Source organism: Echinops telfairi, unplaced genomic scaffold (assembly GCF_000313985.2).
Source record: "Echinops telfairi isolate 266 unplaced genomic scaffold, ASM31398v2 ScPeMD7_31;HRSCAF=116, whole genome shotgun sequence".
In the NCBI taxonomy this organism is placed as follows: Eukaryota; Metazoa; Chordata; class Mammalia; order Afrosoricida; family Tenrecidae; genus Echinops; species Echinops telfairi.
In genome coordinates, this window is record NW_022103928.1 from 3,093,831 (window position 1) to 3,114,783 (window position 20,953).

The following is a 20,953-nucleotide window of genomic DNA, read 5'->3' on the forward strand; positions in this document are numbered from 1 at the left end:
ACCCAGATGAATGATTTAATAACAGTGTCCGCTACAGTGCGGACAACAGACCTGGTGCTGAGCCAAAGGGAAGGGCGCCTACAGGGGCTCTGAGGAAGGGGGAGCCAGGCTGTTAACCTCAACCCAGGATGTGGGGAAACAGCTAGAGGCAGCAGCAGAGGGGAGATGTGCGCCTGCAAAAGGCAAGTCAGAAAGCCCAGCTCACAAGGTGAGTAGGTAAATTCAGAAATAAATTTTAAATCATTTGGCAAGAAAAAAAAATATTTTAAGTAGGAAGACTCTAGTGCTGTGGTTTCTGCCTACCCCCACAGAGATGAATATCACATGCGTTTAAAAAAAATCCTGATCTGTAAATAGATTTTAAAAATGAATTAATCAGAACAATGAATCACAGCCCGTGTAAGACTGAAGTCATAATTGACTTTGAAAGTGCTATAATGTCTCAACAGCAAAGTCAGATTTTCACTTTGCTTGGCTGGCTGTGTTTACGAATAGTAGCATGACTTGGGTTGTAAAGATCTGTCATTTTTGTTGGTGGCTTTAACCCTTTCTGGATCATGGCACCAGGGAGGAAGTTGCCTGCAGATTCATATTGGAGAGATATTTGTGGGATACCTAATACTGCCAGGTCTCTAGTGCAGTGGGACAGGTTTTGATAAATACTAATCATAAAGTACAACTGATAAAGTTGAGCTTTGCTACTGGAAAGATGTTTGTTTGCAAGTAACACACAGTACTGGTCCTTGAATGTGTGCTTAAAGCCAACGAAGATTGAGTCAACATGTGGTTTAAGGACCACCCTCCCTGCCCCAATAAGGATTACTATCTACCAGGGAAGCAACATATTGGTGCACAGTTTTGTGAGATGGATGGGAAGGGTGAAGGAGAAGTGTGGCCCTCCTATCTAAAGATGGGACAATGGAGACACTGAGTGGCTAATTGATTTCCAGGGTAATAGATCAGGCAGTGGCTGCCTCAGACAATACCATTCAGCCCAGTGTCCTACTCGCTGTCTGGATGCCATTAATGTCAGCCTCAAGACATGAAAGCATTACGTTCATTTCTCCAGGAGAACTATAACTTTTCAATACCCCTCAACACAACCAGACTGTCCTAGCCTTCCTTAAAATGGCAACAGCATATTAAGAGTACACAAGTGCTGAACAGTTTCAAGTGGAGCAAAGATGAGTGGGGACAACAAGCAATAGCCTCTCAGCTGAGATTTATGTCCAGTTTTATCACGGTCACATTTCATATGTGCCTAGTTATTACAAACTAAATAGCCTCTCTGCTCTGCTTGCAAAATGTGCATCTTTCTCTTTTATGCCTTCCTTACTGGATTCAGTAATCATCGTCAAGCTTTGTTTTTACTGAATAATTTAAGTGTCCAACTTGAAGTTCTCATTAACGCTTACTATGTTTTATTCTGAAATAGTACATAGATATAATTGCACCTTTCAAATTGCCTGATCTGTATGTCACCGTCTTGCAGCAGTACCACAAATCCAAGAGGCATAGGGCTGCCTTAATGCTCGGCGCTTTCCAATCACCACTTAGTATTTTGTTAGCAGTAAAATAAGATTAATTTCTTGTAGTCGGAGATATTTGGGGAGAGTCAGGCAGCAGGGGGGACTTATTGATGCTGTGCGTGTTCATGTGCCATCTATGATAGAGCTATCATCACCTTTAAGCCTTCTGAAATTTGCGAATTACTTTGTCTCTTTGAACGTGAATGCCTCAGAGATGCTCCCATGGCTTAATATGCATTTATTGGTCACTTAGTGCTGCTGGACTGTTTCCTTTGTGATGCTTGATAATAGTGGGTTGGGTAACATGCCTTTGGAAGAATGTTTGCCAATAATTAGAGTGTTGAGAGCCACAGGATAGTCCAAAATAGAACATTTCTATGAAATTGAGGGATGATAATTCAGTCTCAGATCTAATTTGTGTAAAAGAATTTCAGAAAAGGACCAAGTGTGCTGAATCATTTTTGATTTGGATCTCTCTCTCTCTCTCTGTCTGTCTTATTTCTGCTCTTCTATCTCCCAGAGAGTGGAACATTTCTTTAGAAAATGTGTTGCTGGAGAAATGCTCTCCCTGGTTGAAACTTTGTATGCCAAGTTTCAATACATACTACGTTTTATTTTCTCTGTTTTATGTACCTGTTATAAACAAGAAATAAAGGTTTGTAATAGAAGTGCTGGCAGAGTTTTATAGCATTTCAAACTGCTTTGGTACTTGGAATATAAATATTTGTAGAATCTTTACAGGGTAAGAAGTTGCCTTACAAAAATGAGAAACAAATGACTAATTTATTATGTAGGATAAAATAACTAAGTGTGCATCTTCCTTATGGCAGACATATTGATGTTTTAAGGAATAGATTACATATGCCAGGACAATTCCATAGCTTTTTCTTAGTGACTTTAAAACTCAGAGAATTCTCCATAATCGAAAAGAAGGTTGTTTCATCTTTTTCATAATGACTTGACTTTGATCACCTTTCAACTATTAAGAAAAAAGATGACCCATAATTCAAAAATGACTTTTATTATATTCCTGATAAAGTTACCCAGGAGCACTATGCTAAATAATTCTCAGAACTGTTATAGTAACTCAGATAATCTTATTTTGTCCAGAAGTTGTGTGACCTTTTGACTCTAATTTGGAAAAGTCTTTCAAATTTCCTTACCTTTTCCCACTCCAATCACATCATCTTCCCTTAAATTCCTATCATTTTTCTAAGAACAGCTACATTAGTCTCACGAATGGCCACCCTAACCTTCTTCTAGGTCCCTTCCCCCAATATTTCTCTACACAACAATCAGATGATACATAGTTTAAAGAATATATACACTGAACATCTGAATATATACACTGAAACACTGAACATCTACTCAGAACCTTTAAATGGCTTTCAATTGCACTTGGAATAAAATCTAGACTCTTATTATCTACAAAGCTGCGCAGCATTTAATTTCTACCTTGCCCTCCAACATCACTCCATCCCATGCTTTGGGAAGCAAGGGCGTCATAGATTTTCTTTCAAGTCTGTGATTTTTCTTGTTCTTTCCTATTTCAGGACTCATGCTGTCTCTGCCAGCCTGCATTCCCAGGAACGTCTTTACATTTTTGACCCTTATTCATTCCTTGGGCAGCAACTTAAATATCACTTACTTAAAAAGAAATCCATTGCCATTGATTTTATTCTGAATTAGGGTGTCCCTACATTTATCAGACAACAGTTGTTCCATAGGATTTTCAATGGCTGGTTTTTCAGAAGTGGATCCCCTGGACTGGTTGACACTGTGGTTGGAGTGCATTCAAACCTTTCAGTCAATAGCTGGGTGTGTCCATCATTGGCACCACAGATAACCTTCTTCTTCTGAGTTAGGGCACCTCTGTCAGGCTCTTTCTGTTCAGTTTTCCCATCCCTGGCACCACAATTCAGAATTGTACATCCCTTTGTGTGATTATCTGTTTACTATTCTGTAAGTCCTTCATAGCACATACTGCCTGTCTTTTACCCATGATCACAAAGGAGCTACTAACAACGTACATGCTTTGCAGTAGAGTGTGATAAACCCATGAGAACTAAGCTTCAAGGGGTTCATAATTTGTAAAATGTGACCACAGCAACGGTGTGGACAAGATCTGGAAGATTGTCAGGAATGTTTATGTTAAACAGGACCTTGCTGCTAACATTTGCAGAATGCTTTCGGTCACCTTGCTTAGCATCTCTTCTTTGTCTGCCTTTGCAAACCCATTGTGTCCAAAAGAGAATTTATCATATTTCCAGGTTAGGAACCTTCTTTCTTTCACTCTTACTGCAGTCTTCAGTGCTTATAACATTCATTCATTCAGCCTTTGATATGTGCCTGACCAGGTCCTAAGCACATTACTCCCCTGAACATGTATTGCTTCTTAATAAGTGATCCCCCTTTACCTTGCCTTTATTGCTTCACTCCACCCAGCACACAGTGCTTAGGTAATCCACAAATCAGATCCTGGAGCTGTTGAGGATCCACTCTTGAAGGAAAGTGCCACTGATACTGCTTGTCTGCAAGAGGGTTCTTCCCTGGCATTTTCCATCAGCTCTCAACATTCCATCAGCTGGGCCCTTCTTTACTTCCTGTCTAGACCACTCATTGCTTCCACCCCACTTCCCCTGTTCCCATCTCCGTTAACTAAGCTCCACACAATTCACTATTATTTCTGCCAGTAAAACTCTTAGTACCAGCCCGACCCTTTGTCCAGGTGATACCCATCCATGGATCCCTCAGGGAATCTTTTACTTTCCTCTCAGACTAAGTTTGAGCCTTACGCTTCTACCACAATCATCTTTTTTTCTTTCATCTTCTGATGTGCCGGTGGGTGAGATGGGGCTGGATTAGAAGTCATTTAATGCTATACAAATGTTTTAAAAATCTGTCTTTTTTGTATTCTATTTTGGAAGGGCACAAGCACCTTAAGTCTTTAGTAAATATATGTCAAACGATAGAACAAGTGTCGGATTGTCCCATATCTCCTTGTTTAATCCCTTTCATTTGTTCAAATTCTGCATATCAGGGCTCAATTTTCAGGACAAAATATTTGTAGTGTGTAGTGTAGAGGTTTTATTATATCTCATAGGAGTCATTTATGTTGCACAGTTCTGGGTGCAGATAAGCCATTCACTGGCAAGACAACACACAGCTGTTATTCTTGATATGGTAATGTCTTCAGTCTGAATTTGGAACATTCTGTGACAACCATTTACCCTAAAGTCGACTAATGGACATCATTATCTCTGGCTGGTCATTGAGTTAGTTAGTCCCTGGGTGGTACAAGACTGGCAGTTCACATTCGCACATTGACATCATGGAAGACCGGCCTGATGAAAGGCCTGCTTCTGAAAGGTCCCCAGCCAAGAACAGCCCGTGGAGCAATTCTCCCCAGCATATGTGGCATCACCACCAACCAGAGTCAACTCAATAGCATTAACAACAGTGAGTGCAAAGCGGTGGACTGGGGTCCTTGGAATTCATGGCTTTACCAGAGTTAAACACTGATATGTGAAAGGGGTAACTGAATGACTATACCCCAACAAATCAAAAGAATCTAAGCAATTACTGACAACTGAAAGAAGACCTTGCAGACACAAACATTTTCAACAGTCCTCCTTTAAATAGAAATCCACACTTAGCGTCCTGGAAATACTTCCTCTGCATTCCATGGTTTCCCATGTGACCTTTGTCTAGAATCTTTAAGTGGGTTTTGTTGTAGGGAAATGGGAATTCCCTGTCCCTGATAGGACTTTCTGTGTCCTCTTGTGGGAATGGCTTGGTAATCTATTTTTAAACCCTTTTTATTTTGAGATAATTATTGACTGATAGGAAGTTGCAAAAATGATAGAGTTCTATGTACCCATCACCCAGCTTCCCCCAGTGGTAAACTTTTACCTAGCTGTAGTGTAATATCAGAAGTGGGAAACTGTGAACTAGACCAGAGAGTTTATTTCATTCTCACCATGTTATTTATTGAACTCCCATTCATTTATATGTGTGTAGAGCTCTGTGCTGTTTTTGCCTCTGTATAGATTTGTGTGTACAGGAATTTAAAGAGTAAATATCATGAAATCTGCAGTTTCCATGTAAGAATACACTGATGTAATATATTTGCAAATGCCTTTGAGGTTTCAGAAATGCTACCTCCATAGACCCTATTCCGTGCAAATATTTGTCTTGTTATTTATAAATATCATAAAACCTTCACCTTGGCAATGCCTGTATTTAAAAGTAAAAGTTGCTGTGGAAATGAAGGCATTGACATTTTATAAGAGGATGTGACATTTGGGTAGTTCTCTGTGGTCATGGGTTTGGGAATGTGTGTCTGAGCTTCATCCCACATGTAAGAAGTGAGATAACGAAGTGTGTATTTATTATGTAATGACACTTGAACAGGATGTTTATGGCACCAGGATACAGGCCCAACTGAATACATCCATGTACAGTCTAAAAGAATCACAACCCATTTTTATTTCTGTCATAAAAATAGTCATGCTTTAAAATAACAACACATTTCAGACGATGGTAATGACACTTTCCAGACAATTAAAATCAACCCGAACAATTTAGCTAGTGATCTAATCGGATGCCTGCTACCATGTCGAGCAGGCCACCCCTGTGAATGTAAAGCAGAAGAAAGTTGCTGATTACCAGTGGTTGTTACTAACGCCAGGGAATTTTCTGAAGGCCCTGGAATACAGATAAGGCACAATTGTGCAGGAGCTGTGTGCATGTGACAGGAGATTCCTCATCCCTACTCATTCCCTTTGCCATCAAAAGCTTTCACATCTGTATATATTAAACTTCTTATGTCCAATTTTCAGCTACTCTAAATGAAGTTTTGCTATGATTTCGTTTCATTTTCTTCACAAAAATCAACCAAAATAGTATGCAGAGATTGCTAGCTTCTGAAATTAAAACCTTCTAAGTCAGAGGTTTTTCTCTTTCTCTCTTGTTCCGTTAACTTGGCTTTTTTTGTTTCTCGTAGAGAATGTGTATACCTGTTGGCATTCGGATATACTTCATTACACTGACATTTTGTCCATATTGTTGTTGTTTCCAGTTGCAGCCTGGCCACCCCTGACTCCTGGTGGCCCATGTGTGCAGTGTACCAGCTCTGGGGTTTCAAGCTTGTGACCTTTTGGAAAGCACATCACCAGGCCCGCCTTCTGAGGCTTGAGTGGGGTTTAAATCACCAGTCATTTGACTTGTAGTTGACTCTTTCCTAATTCTTTGTGCCCCTGGGGTCTCCTGTTTTACCAGTAAAAAATCATTATTGGTACTAGGAAGTCAATGTTCTAGAATTTAGGGCAAATATTAATTTTATAAGGAAGAAAAAGTCTCCATATGTCAATTTTGTCATACTGTGAAACAAACCACACGCGACGTGAAGGTACAGATGGAAAGCATATTTCCCTTTAATGGGAATTATAGGATAAAGGAATTATCCCTTTTTAATCTAATTGTGCCAGCATTGTATGTTGCTTTAACTATTTTGTATTGTGACTTGCATGGCGAACGCCGTATGGAGTTTTTCTTTTGAATTAATTTTTTCAATTTTCTATTTTTATAATGTGATTATTTTACTGTCATCCTACTTACCATTGCACCTAAGCCTGGTAGCCACCTGCTCTTACCTACCCGCCCCCTCTTTCAAACACACACACACATACACACACACACACACACACACACATAGAGTGAGGGGTGGGAGTCGGGGCAGAGAGAGATTTGGACATCAAATGATAGGGACTCATTTGGATTTTATCTACGGCTAACTTACCTAAGGTATTTAAAGCTCATCAGTGCGGCTTATTCCCTGATTTCTCTTCCTTCTCCTTTTCCTTTTTCCTCTTCCTCTTCCATTCTTTTCTTGTTTGTCCTAGAGCCATATTTATATTTGACTCTGCTGTACTGACCCCTAGTGGGGAAAATATTTTCAGTTGTTTCTATTAGAAATATATATATATATGTATATATATATATTCCTTTTGGGGGTGAGGGTGGGGAAGGTAGACCCTAAAATTTATTGTTTGAACTTCAAAATAAACCAGCTACAGAAACAAAGAACAACCACCCACAACATTACAAATCAGGTAGATGGACTGAAAAGATTGCTGCAACTACATCTTCCAGATTGTACTATGGGGTCTTCAAAAAGTTCATGGAAACAATCCATTATCTTTGTTTTGAGTACATTCTGAAGCAACTCTGCAGAAAGGCCTGGTGATCTGTTTCTGAAAAATTAGCCATTGAAAACTCATGGTTCCACTGTGACACATAAGACTCACTGCCTTCGAGTTGATGCTGACTCGTAGCGACCCTATAGGATAGGGCAGGAGTTCCCCTGTGAGTTTCCATGACAGTAGCTCTTTATGGGAGTAGAAAGCCCTATCTTTCTCCCACAGGAAGGCTGGTGGTTTCCAACTGCCAACCTTGAAGTTCGCAGCCCAGTGCGTAACCCGGACACTCTTAAGATCACCATGAGACCGGTGACAGCTAGCAATTGATCATTGTCGTCTATCTCTCATCGTCTCGTACGCACTGAATACAGTCTTACTCAAATGTATTCAAAATACACTCACCTCATCTACAAGAACTATCCCTCAAAGTCTCAACCAGGTGACTGGTCATCAGGCCAACAAACTACAGGATAGTGAAGTATATATTCCATATCTGGGGATAGGGTATATTTTGAGATATGAACATAGTTTACCCGTATAAATTACGTATTGCCACCATAGTCCAACATAGAAAACAACTATAATATTTCCATAGCTTAAAATAAGAGGAATTTATTGAGCTCTTATCCCTACCAAGTAGTTCCCTTGGATTACTCATTTTAGTATGGCGACTACACTGGGCGTGGATCAGTTGTCTGGCTGAAGCTGAGGGTCTGGCTTGCTCGGGTGCTCCATTCAGCTCTTTCTGGGGTTCAGACTGAAGGAGGAGTGCCCTGGGTGACATTCTTCTCATGATATTTGCAGGAGTGCAGAGGGCAAGTAGAAACCCAGACACTCTGTCAAGGTCTTGGCTTGCAGCTGGAATATTATCACTTCTGCCCCATTCTATTGGCCGTAATGAATAGTGCTGCCAAACCCAGGATCCAGGGTGGGAGAGTCTCCTGTGCCCCATCAATGGGGTGGGAACTGTGCAGTCCTGTGAAAAGGGCAGAGATACAAGAAGGAATGACGATTTGAGCCAATAGTGGAATCTGCTACCATCATTGTTGTTACGTCACATTGATTCATAACTTTTGGGGATAAATTTAAAAAATAATTTTCTCTATCTTTTTAACCCTTGCCTCTAAATAATCTCATATTGCTCAGTTATATGATGTTGGCTGTTATGGGCATTGCATTTTTATCTGATTTTATTTCTTTTAAATTCAAATTTTCCCAGTGATGTTTGAAATCTTGTGAAGTGTTTAAATGTTTAACACAAACCCTTGTCATAAAATGTGTACATTAGCATGCAGACTAGGGTCAAACAGTAGGATGACCAAAATTTTTCCATATTGTAAATTTCTACTTTAGGCTTTATAATTTTTTAATTAATAGCACTGAAATAATATATTTCTGCATGGGCATGTTGCAGTTCAGTTTTTAATGTCTTAAAGGCTTATTGGATGCACTGTTATGTGCTCTGGTAATTTAACCATGCCGTAAATACATACTCATTTCTCCTGCTTTTGATGCATGCCAACAAAGCTTTTGCTTTGAAATAAATTTGACTGCCCTTTCCACAGTAAAACACAACAGCAACAACAACAACAAAAAAGAAAGAAAGAAGGAAGAAATACCCCATCAGATTTTCTAGGCTGAGTTTAAGCTGATCAGCAACCAACCTTTCAGTAAGCAGCTGAGTGCTTAACTGTTGTGCAACTAGGGCTCCTACACCAATATTAAGCAGTGTCAATGCATTCTAGACTTTAGTTGGCATCCTAATGAGAAGCAGGATTGTAAAATGCCACTTTACTGCCTGTTGCCTGTGAAGACCATACCATTCGAATGGATGCCCAGGAGGGCCTGTGTCCCAGAAGTTTGGTATTCAAGCCCAGCAGCCAGTCTTCAGGATGGAGATCTGGCAGTCTGCTTCTCTGAAGGCTTATAGCGTTGGAAACTGTGGGGGATAGTTCTTCGCTGTCTTCTCAGTGTCGATGAGTCCAAATTGATCCAACGACAATGGTTTTGGGTCTTTTGAATCAATGCTTAACTAAAGAAGTCCCAGAAAGGCCTTACCATTGATCGAAGTGGAAGGACTGATGTGTACCTTGAGTAACAAATCAGGAAATCTAGTGAATAATATCAGAAAGGTTGTACTTGTAGTAATGTTACCTTCTTAATCCAGACAAACCCTGCTTGACAATCGCTTTGCGACCTTGGATGAATTAACTGACTTCTTTAAAGCTTAGTTTTTTCATCTGTGAAGTTGGCATTTTGGTTCCTATTTTGCAGGTGTGTTGTATTGGGGGGTCGGGGTGGGTGCCAGACACTTAGCAAAACTGAATTGGGGATAACTGTTGATGGTTGTGGTTGTATGTTAAGATCTTAATTATTTACTTTATACATTTGATACATATTTAGACAAATGTAGAGATTTGCATGTTAAAGAAGAGTGTTGGGAAGAATTATAGGTATCTGAGATGACCGTTCCCACATCATCAGGGAATATTTCATGTCAGTCTCAAACTTGAGCTGAACCCTCGAAATGTAGAAGACTAGGAGTCAAAGAATTATTTATCTGAGCCAAACAAGATGACCAGGCATATTCATAGACCAGCAAGTCCTTTGCAAAAATCTTAATGGTATGCTCTTTGAGTTGTAAATTGCGATGGAGAATAACTTTGGGACATAATGTTGACTTGTCAGTTATTATTAAAGCATGGGGGTTAATTGGACACCATGACCTGTTGAGAAAGTCAAGTACAGGAAGCCTCTAGGTTACAAATATCTGATGTCTAGTTCCAACCCAACCCCCATAAAGCCTATTTAATGTGAAATTTTTGCGGACCATACAGTCCTTTGTAAAACAACTGAAACTTATTGCACATGTGAAAACATCATATTACTGCTATTTTATTTTTATGTTGAGCTGTTTTAGTGCTTCTGGATGTGTTTCTTTCATGCTTTTTCATGCATACAAAGGTTACAGTATATACTGAGATAAATATTTGACTCACTGATGTTTTTAGCCTTACCTAACTTCTTTGACTTATTTATAAATGTGACGTAAAAACAGCTCTTTTGTAATCCTGAGACTACCTGTAATATACGACTGGGGAGAACAAAATCTATGGGAACATGATAAAATCTCTCCCTAAATATCTTTTATATTTTGTTCAAAAAGCTTTATAAGGCATAGCATCTTAGAATGCAATTTACCAGTGAGAACAAAAAGATTTATAGAATGCCTTAGGTTAATACCGAAGCAGGAATGGAATCCATATTTCCCACGTCCAGAAGTGGTGCACTTTTCACTCTGGAAGAACTTCCACTTATGAAAAAATTTATGTAATGAAATCTGAACTATTGGCATCTCCTCCTCAGTGAACAGGGTGAACTCGTTTTCTGCTCTCTCTTTCACTGTGCTCACTTTTCTCTGTGCAAGGTGAGATGCAGGCAGTTACTTCCTATGGACCTTCCAGTCATTTTTGTGTATATTATACATTCTTGCTTCTATACCAGTGGCTTTCAACCCATTTTGGAGAGAGTTCTCTGCTTGCTAATGGACAGGATTAAGATGAGGTATGTTCTTAGTCTCCACTTTATTAGAGAGGGGGGCCAAGTCCCCACTTTGTGTTTCCTGGAGGACATATATGATCTGCTAAAAGACAAAAGACACAGCCCCTCAAAGCTGTGCTTCATGTTCAGAAGCAAGAAGAGAGAAAATCCGAGTAACATCAGAAGAAGAGCCATGGGGGAGTACCAGGTTTGAGATCGCTGCCTGAAGTAGTCCCAGTGGAGACTACAACCAACAGAGGATCCAGCACATAAACCATGTAGCAGAGCAAAGGGACCAAACGTCAATGCCAGGAAACCATGATCTAAACCAGAGGAGCAACACTGAGCCCATGAAACTGTGAGGCAGAGCTGTGGGCTGACTTCCTGATCCATGACGACAGAGGCCAAGGAACGAACTACATACTGAGGACCAGAGAGAGGACTTGGCCACTGACTGAGGAGAGGTGTTGCTGTGGAGTGACTGTATCCTTGATGTTTTATATTCCTGCCTTGTGGTAACCTGTTAACTTCCTAGTATAAAAAACCAAACTCACTGCCATCGAGTGGATTCTGCCTGATGGTGACCCTGTAGGACAGAGTAGAACAACTCCCTTGGGTGTTGAGACTTTAAATCTTTACAGGAGTAGATAGCCTAATCTTTCCCTCTAAGAGCAGCAGGTGGGTTCGAACCACCGACCTTGTGGTCAGCACTTAACGCTTAACCCATTATGCCAAACATTCTTTAGCCCTGAGTATTGTCTGTGAGTCTTGTGTGGCCAGTCTTGTGTGGCCATTGCGACAGAATATTGAACCTAGCATGGAAATAGATTGCCGTGGAGGAAGAGTTTGTGTCAAAATAGTAATGAAAGATGGGAAGTGGAAGCAAGTGTGGCCACCGCCTAGTTGCAACAGGGAAGCCTGAGGAGGTATTGCCCCCATACCATTTACTTTTAAGGAATGCAACTATACCACCGAAATTGAGACAAATTTTCAAGAGCGTCTCCAGTTTCCTGTGCACCCTGCTAATTATTCCTCTTTCCTTATTTCCAAGGATTTTCCTCTTTCTCTGTTTTTTTTTGGTCATAGTGGCTTTGGTTGGTTCATGGTCCTTGCTCAATTTAAACTTTTCTCCTTTATGTATGGATTTTTCCTTTTTCTCTTTGTATCTATAAAGAGAAGACAAAGGAAAGAAATAAACAAGAGCCCAGAGGTATTATTATTTCCCTTTCCCTACAATGATACATAAACTCAAACTACTGCCATCAAGGCGATGGCAGCTCCTAGTGACCTTATACGACGGGGTAGAACTGCTCTTGTGGGTTTCCAGGAGTGTAACTCTACGGAAGTAGAAAACACCGTCCAGATCTCTCATGGAGCAGCTCGTGGCTTAGAACTGCTCTCCTTGTTGGTTGCAGCCCAGTGCCTACTACTGTGCTATCAGTCAGTGCCCCTAGACATTGATGCTTGATATTCTTTTAATGGATTTTCATGCTTTGGTTGTAATCATGTCCATCCTTTTTAAGGTTTAACTTAATGTTCTCTTTTCCATATCCCTTTAGATCTCATCCATCATTATGCTGAGATCTAGAGTTATTTAACAGCTACTTTTCAGAAGCTGTTAAGAATCACTCTTGCTCTCTGGAAGAGGATGCCTCTCTGCCGCATTAGTGCTGGAAGGCTAAGTCATTGGTCAATGAAATGTGAACATTTCACGTGAAATGTTTTATCTTTGGTCCTTAGCTACTTCTGTGGTTTTGGAAGTCTATGTCAAGATAGAGGTAGTTTCCCTGAGTCTGGGTTCCCAGTGATTGCCATGAGCAGAGCCTTCTGATTGGAGTCTAATAGACGTGAGATCTAGGTGTTTTGTCTCATGTTTGTCACCAGCCAGGTGATTACCGCAGTCCACCCTGGGTTTTGCTGATTGATATGCCACGTCTACATGGGTGATTCCCAGCCTGTCCGTTTTTATGTGTATGACTGACTTTAGCAGTATCCTTGCCAGAGTTGAATCTCTTCCAGTGTTTTCCCCCCTGTCCGTCATCTAAACAAGAATCAGAATCACTGAACCAATGGTTCAAATAAGATAGCTGGGATTTCTTTTTAACTTCGGCAGTTTGAAGCTCCTAAATAACACTTGTCTTTCCTTTATCTGAATTAGCTCTTAATCCTGTCCAGTCCTCTCCATGTTCAGTTCTAAATGCTTCATCCAAACCAGTTACCATTTGAAAAGCTCTCCGTCTTATTTCTCTTCTGTCTCATAACCTTGCTGGACTATTATCCCTCTGTTTTCCATACTGTAGCCAGTGTTTTCTTTGAAATATGAAACCCTGCTTAAATCATTAATAACTTAAGTGGATTTCACATACCCTTAGGTTAAAGTTCAAATTATTTTACATGGCCCTGAAAACCTCCTTAACCTTACCTCTGCCACTCTTTCTGGCTTTAACATGCTAGTTTTTGTACCAGATTCTCTGATGTACCATATTCTCTAATTCTTACTAATGATGGACATCTTTTGGTTCTGTCGATATGCCTTTACATGTCCTATGAGTTCCCCTTCACACATACCAAATACGTATATACTGACATGCTCCCTGTTAACTATTATTTGCTAAACTTCTACTCATCATTCAATTTTCAACTTAAATAGCATATCTTGAAACTGATTACATACTTTTATACATTTAAAAAAATATTGTTTGTATTAACTGCTGTCATACCAGCTGGTGATTCATGAAGGCCCCATGCCCAAGGGAAGAAAATACTGTCTCATCTTGCTCCTTACCCACGATGGGTTTCCGATTGGACTGTTGTGAGTCAAAGGGCTTTCATTGGCTTATTTCTGGAAGTAGATCATCTGGTTTTCTTCCAAGTCCTTCTTAGTCTACTAACTCCACTGAAACCTGTTCATCACCGTAGTAATACAAAAGCTTCCACCGACAGATGAACTACACAGGAGATGCATTGATTTTAATGGAACGTCTGGATAGGAGGTGAGAATTCAACCACCTGTGTGTCTCCACCATGCAGGACCTTGTTGACTGTTTTCCAGATTCAGCTGTATAAGGACAGGAAACTTGTGTCTTTGGTTACCTCAGTATCCTGGTGCCTGAGAGTTTTGAACTGTTGAATGAAGAGGTGATGGCCTGAAATGTAAAGCCCGCCCCCTCACCTAATTAACAGAAAAAAAATCTTTTAAAAAATTGAAACAATTAGATAAAATCCACAGATATCATCCACATCACGCATGATCTTTACTTGTTTTAATTCTTGCAAGCCTTTGTGTAGCTTAGATTTTTTGAGCACCATTTAACTTGGATTAATTATGTACTGAGTGCTATGTTAACCACTACATTTAATCTTCATAACACGTGAGCAATATACTACTTCTTAACAATGTTTATCATATTATTTCAATTCTAGAGTCTTAAGAAAATTTCACTTCTAGATATTAATTCATTATGGTAGCAGTATTACACTACATCATAATTGCCCCCTTTTTTCCCATACAAGCCAAACTAAGCTCCATTACCATGGAGTCAGTTTTGACTGATAGCAATTCCATGTAGGGTTTCTGAGATTGTAAATCACTAAAGGTGTAGCCTCATCTTTCTTGGAGCAGTTGGTGGGGTTGGACTACCAACCTTGCAGGTAGCAGCCCAATGCCTAACCCATAGTTCACCAGGACTCCCTACTTTGCCATATGCTTCTGTGAATTATAAAATTTCTCTGAATGTCATTCTCCTGTGTCTGCCAATGTGCCTGGATCTTATTTGATGAATTAATACATATGCTTAGACAAACATTATATTCCTTAATACAATAAACAACTCATCTGAATTCCGTAAACAAACCATTTTTAAACACCTCTAGAGATGCTTACTCTGTTTAAGGCAATGAGAGAAAATTAATAATAGTGCCATCACCAATTGACTAGTAGTAGTGGTCCCATAGTGGTTGCACATTGGTTTGCTAACCGCAAGGGATATCATGAGACTGCAGAGCCAATAATGACAAGCCTGTGTACAGTTACCACCTGTGTTCTTAGTGGAGGCTTTTGTGTTACTATAAGGGTAACCAAGTTTCACCAGACTGAGGGCCCAGGGAGAGAGGCCTGGGAATTTACTTTGAAAATCAACCTTATGGATTGCAGTGAATGAATTCACAAGTGAGTATAGGGCAGGCGGTGAAGAAATATTTTCAATGTTTGTACATGGGTCACTCTGAGTCAGGGCAGGGATTACGGGGGATGACTCCATGGCACATACCAGTAACTTATATGACTATGGATATTTCTCTACTCCTATAAGGATCAAATAAAAGATTATCAGCTCACTATTTCCATGTAATGTACCTTCCTAAAATTTGTTGTTGTTGTGTTAGATGTCAAGTCTGTTCCAGCTCATAGTGATTCTTTGCACAACAGAAAGGAGCACCTTCTGGTCCTGCCCCGTCCTCACAAATTTTATGTTTCACCTATTGTTGTACCCACTATGTCAGTCCATCTCCTCAAGGGTCTTCCTCTTTTTAACTGCCTTCTAGTTTACCAAGGATGTTATCTCTTTCCTGATAAAATATCCAAAGTACCAGAGACAACGTCTTGAAGTCTCGGCATCCATTTTCTATTAAGGAGCATTCTGGCTTTACTTCTTTCAAGACAGATTTGTTTGTTTGTTTGCAATCCATGGCTTTCAATATTCTTCTCTCGCACCATTATTTTGGTTGGTAAGTTGGAAAGCTCATTTGAGATCTTCATGGCATTGGTGGAGGTATCTTGGCTGAGGAGACAGGATCCAAGATGCCTTGCCTCAGGAGTCTGGAGTGTGGACCTCAGTCAGGGTAGGTGCAATGCCTGGGGTCTAGCTAGCTGCTGTCTCGCACTGGCCTTCACTCAGTAATCTTGGTTGACCATCCAGGGAAAACAGTGAGAACACTTCAACAGAATGAACGTGGAAGCTGTAAGGACTTAAAAAACTGAGCCTGGGGCTGAAATCCTCAGCTCTGTGACAGTATTCTGTTGGTCACAGCACACCACGTGGCCATCCAGATTCTAGAGTAAGAGGACCCAGTCTTCTTGATGCTAAAGGGCAAGATGGGCAAGGTGGAGAGCAGTTGTTGGCTTTGGTCGGTTTTGTTTGGTTTGGTGTTTATACAATTTTTGACTCTGACAAAACTATTTAAACCTACACATCTTATACATTTAATTTTAGAAAATCACAAGATTCCTTTAACTGGTATGATATTAAAAAGTCAATGAAACCCTGACCAAAATAGTTAGGGTTCATAAACAGTGGGGGTTGACTATAAGGCAAAATTTTCAATAGTAATCATTGACAGCGGCAGATTAGCACATATTTTAATAAAGCAAAGAGGGTATTAAGATAGTAAGTATATGGTAGTCTTAGGCCACCACCATTCATTGGGAAACTTCAAGCAAGAGATCTGAGCCAAAATCCGACAACTGCCAGCTCTATACCCGTGGAATAGCAGTCATCTGCTTCGCTCACCACGAAGTTTCAGCTTTAAGTCTAAGGTTTATAGGTGAGTTTGGGAAGAGCTAAGTTCACTTAGTGAGGTTTCAGAGTTCAATTAGTACAAGACAAAAATTCCTGTAGTGAAATTTCTAGCCAGCCTATTTTATAATCTCTTGTTCTCAACTGTGTTTTAAATTCTATTAATAAAAAAACAAACTTAGTGCCACTGAGTCAGCAACCCTGTCGAGTAGAAGTGCCCTGTGGGTTTCTGAGACTGATTCTTTAGGAGAATAGAAAGCCTCATCTTTCTCTACAGAGCTGCTGGTGGTTTCGAACTGCTGACTTTTCAGTTAGCAACTCAACATGTAACCACAATGCCATCATTGGATAAACTAATGGCACTATCTATGAAATTGCCTCATGTCTCAAAGAGATTATTGATAATGTTCTCTAACATGAAAAGACAGTGATGTCTCTGAAGTGAACCAGTGACATATTTAAACCAAAAATCTATTAATGAATTTTGGGCTTGCACTTAATTCTAGCCCCAATCTAAAAACCATGAATTCTTATGACTTGGACTTGATGTTCATCCTCATGTAGAGATCATTGAAGATATAGGTGCTATAACAAAGTGTGATGAAGAAACTAGATGGTGCCTGTTTATCACAAAAATAGCATCTAGGATCTTAAAGACTCATCTTTAAATAAGGAACCATCTAAGTGAGGCACCAACTAGGTCCATATGGAAGAAGCATACCAGCCTGTGTGATCCTAGGATTTTAAAAACATATAATCTAAATCTGAAGGAGGGAATTGTATCAGAGCTTGGATTGCAGAAGGCTATGGACAACATTGAAGCTCAAAATCCCATTTGCAAGGTTTACATACAGATTAAGTCTTTGGTGAATTGCCCCTGGCCATAGATCAGGGATGTGAATAGTATTACTATCATCCTGAGTGCTTTGGCAAGTGGATTATGGAAGATGAAGTTGGATTAAAATTTAATACCTTATCATTTGATCTCCCTTTTGACCCATTTTAAAGTTGTTCTAGCATTTAATATTTTGTGCTTTCTTTTTTATTGAAGTTTTTCTCTGTTTTATCTTGTTACTGTTGCTAGCTTCTTGGGCTCTTTGATTTTGATGGTATGTTTTGAAATCCAGGATGGGTGACTCTATAGTGATAATAACTAGATTTGGGGTGAATGGCAGGGTACATTGAAAAGAAATGGGGGAGCTAATAAAAATGAATGCAAGAAAGAAAATGGAAAATGTTTGAAAATTGATGTGGTAATGATTGTATAACTCTTCTTGATATGATTAAACTATTTACTTGTATGATGTTTGATTAATGTGACAACAAAACTTTTTAAAAAGTTGTTTACGTTCAAGAAAAAAATAATAGGATGATTTCTACAAGGCAGAGGTCAAATTGAGGTCATCTTTCATCCCTTCCTATCCTTTCCTGACACCAATTGCCCTCCCCTGGCATTTCTTTGCTGGGTTTGGTAGTCTATTTGTTATTATTATTATATTATTAAATAATTTTATTGGGAGCTCTTACACCTTTTATCACAATCCATACATTCATCCAGTGTGTCAAGCGTGTTTGTACTTATGTTGCCATCATCATTTTCAAAGCATTCTCTTCCCACTTGAGCCCCTGATAGCAGCTCCCCTTTTCTTCCCCCTGCTTCCCCTGTCCTCCCTCACGAACCGTTGATAAGTTATAGATTATTATTTTCATATCTTTCATCATCCTCCACTGGCCCTCACCCACCTTTTTGTTCTTCATCCCCCTGAGAGGGTCTTATAGGTTGATCCTTGTGATATATTCCCCCCATCTACCCCCCCACCCTCCCCTAATCCTCCTGGTATCTCTACTCTCATTGTTGGCCCTAGGGGGTTTATCTATCCTGGATTCCCTGTGTTTCAGGCTCTTATCTGTAGCAGTGTGCATGTTCTGGCCTAATCCCATTTGTAAGGTAGAATTGAGGTCATGATAGTGGGGGGGAAGGGTGCCACTTAATAACAACAGCAGCAACAACAACAACAACAACATTTAAGTTCCACTACTAACTGACGAGTTGTCGATTTGAAGCCGAACGGCAGCTTCGCCAGAGGATCCGGTGATCCGCTGATCCGCTTTCAGGAAGGCTATAGCAGGAAACCCTGCAGGGCAGTTCTACTCAGTCGTAGCAGCTCACTGGACGCACAGCACTAACAACCACAACCGAAGTTACTCTGTTACATCAGATGCCTTCTTGGTTTACTGACAGGAGGAGTTGTAAGACCTGAAATAATTTTTAGAACTCTTAAATCACTCACCCATCCCTGTTTTTCATCATTATCATATTTATTTTTAGTACATCTGGAGTTATCTAATTTTATGATTAAGAACAATAAACAGAAATTAATCTTGATGAGTAAATTAGGAGGAAAAGTGAGACTTGCAAAAATGATTTTTAATATTGTAAACTTGTTTCAAACATGATGCTTAATTGTCTTAAAATTTACATGTGTAAAGTACAAATACTCCAAAAAAGAAACTTTTAGGTAGTAATGCAAGTTAGCAAGATGTTTTATTTCTCCATGAATGCTGCTCTAGATTCATCTGTTTTTAAAAATAAATGTGTGATCAATATCATGAATAATTAAATGAAAGGAGCTGTATTCTTTTTAGTAATTGCAAATTCCGTTTCACAGAGCCACAGCTCAGTAGCTGGGAGGAAGCACGTCTGGGTTCCTCCTTATTCATTGCAATGGGCTTGCTAAAATGTGGTTCTAGACAAGAGTGTTACTTCAGAAAGACTTGCTTAAAGTGTAAGAATATGTCCCATCCAGTATTAACTCAGGAGAAGAGCTGTATACATCTAAAGAAATCATTATTCTAATGGTATTGATGAACTCTCCTGCAACGATTATGAAGGATGGATTTCTGGTTCAAGAGCAAACCTAGTATAATTCTTGATATACAGTAGATTGTGGATGATCAATGGGCAATGATAGATTCTCTTGTCAGACTACGGAACTGATGGGCTGTTGAATGGAACTCTCCCTCCTCCAATTAAGTGGTTGCCTTAGAATCCTAGGTAAATAGAATGGATCCCGTGCTCCGTGGTCTGATTTCCTGCCAATGTTGTTGGCAGGATGAGTTGTAAAACTTGAAATAATTTTTAGAACATCTAAATCATGCATCCATTCCTGTTTTTCATCATTATCATATTTTTTGTATTGCTGGAGTTATCTAAGTTTTGTGATTAAGAACAATAAGTAGAAATTAATCTTGATGAATGAATTAGGAGGAAAAGATCACTGGTAGAGATGGCTTTTAACTTTGTGAATTTGTTTCAAACATGATGTTTGATTGGTTTAAAATGTACACATGTAAATTACAAATACTTAAAAAAAGAAACTTTTAGGTAGTAATGCAAGTTAGCAGGAACTAACCTCTTCAGAGAATATCAGTTTTTCAAAACACTGTGTTCTCATTGAGTGCATAGGCATCTTTATCATCTGAACTGGAGCAAAAATGTCCCCTTTGGAATTCCATCTTTCCTCACCCAGGATCCCTAGTTCTTTCTCCTCTGGTTCATCCATTTACAGTCTCATCTTGAACACATTCTAAGGTAACAGTAGTGTATAAGCACTTGACCTGAGTATGTTCTTCCAAGGTACACCATATTCTTCATAGGCCATACTAGATGGACTCAACAGGGAAACTGCCCTGAGTGAACTGGGCTTTCCTTCAAACTCGTCTGTAGCCTTTGGATTTAAGGCTTAAATTCTTTAATGTGAGAAGATGCTGATGACTGTATCTCAAGAGTATAGACTGACATTCATTGCACTTTGGTTCTGATCCCTTGCCTTGAGGGTACCCAATGATTGGTGGGCCAAGATGACTATATACTTACTATTTTAATGCCCTCCTTGAATTGTTATAACATGGTTTAATCTGGTAGGTAACGTTCTGCTTTGTGAATTAGTATTATTGAAAGTTTTGCCCTATGACCAACCCCCTTGGTTGTATAAATAGTTTCCAGTCACAGTACAGAGTTTAATCTGTACAAGTTTAATCAATAATTCATGTAGCTGGTCTATACTAGTATAATTTCCTTTTCTCAACAGGGTTTAAAATTCTATGCTGTTGGCTAAATTATGACACTATCAATAGAATTACTTTATGCCCCAGGGAGATGATTGATAAC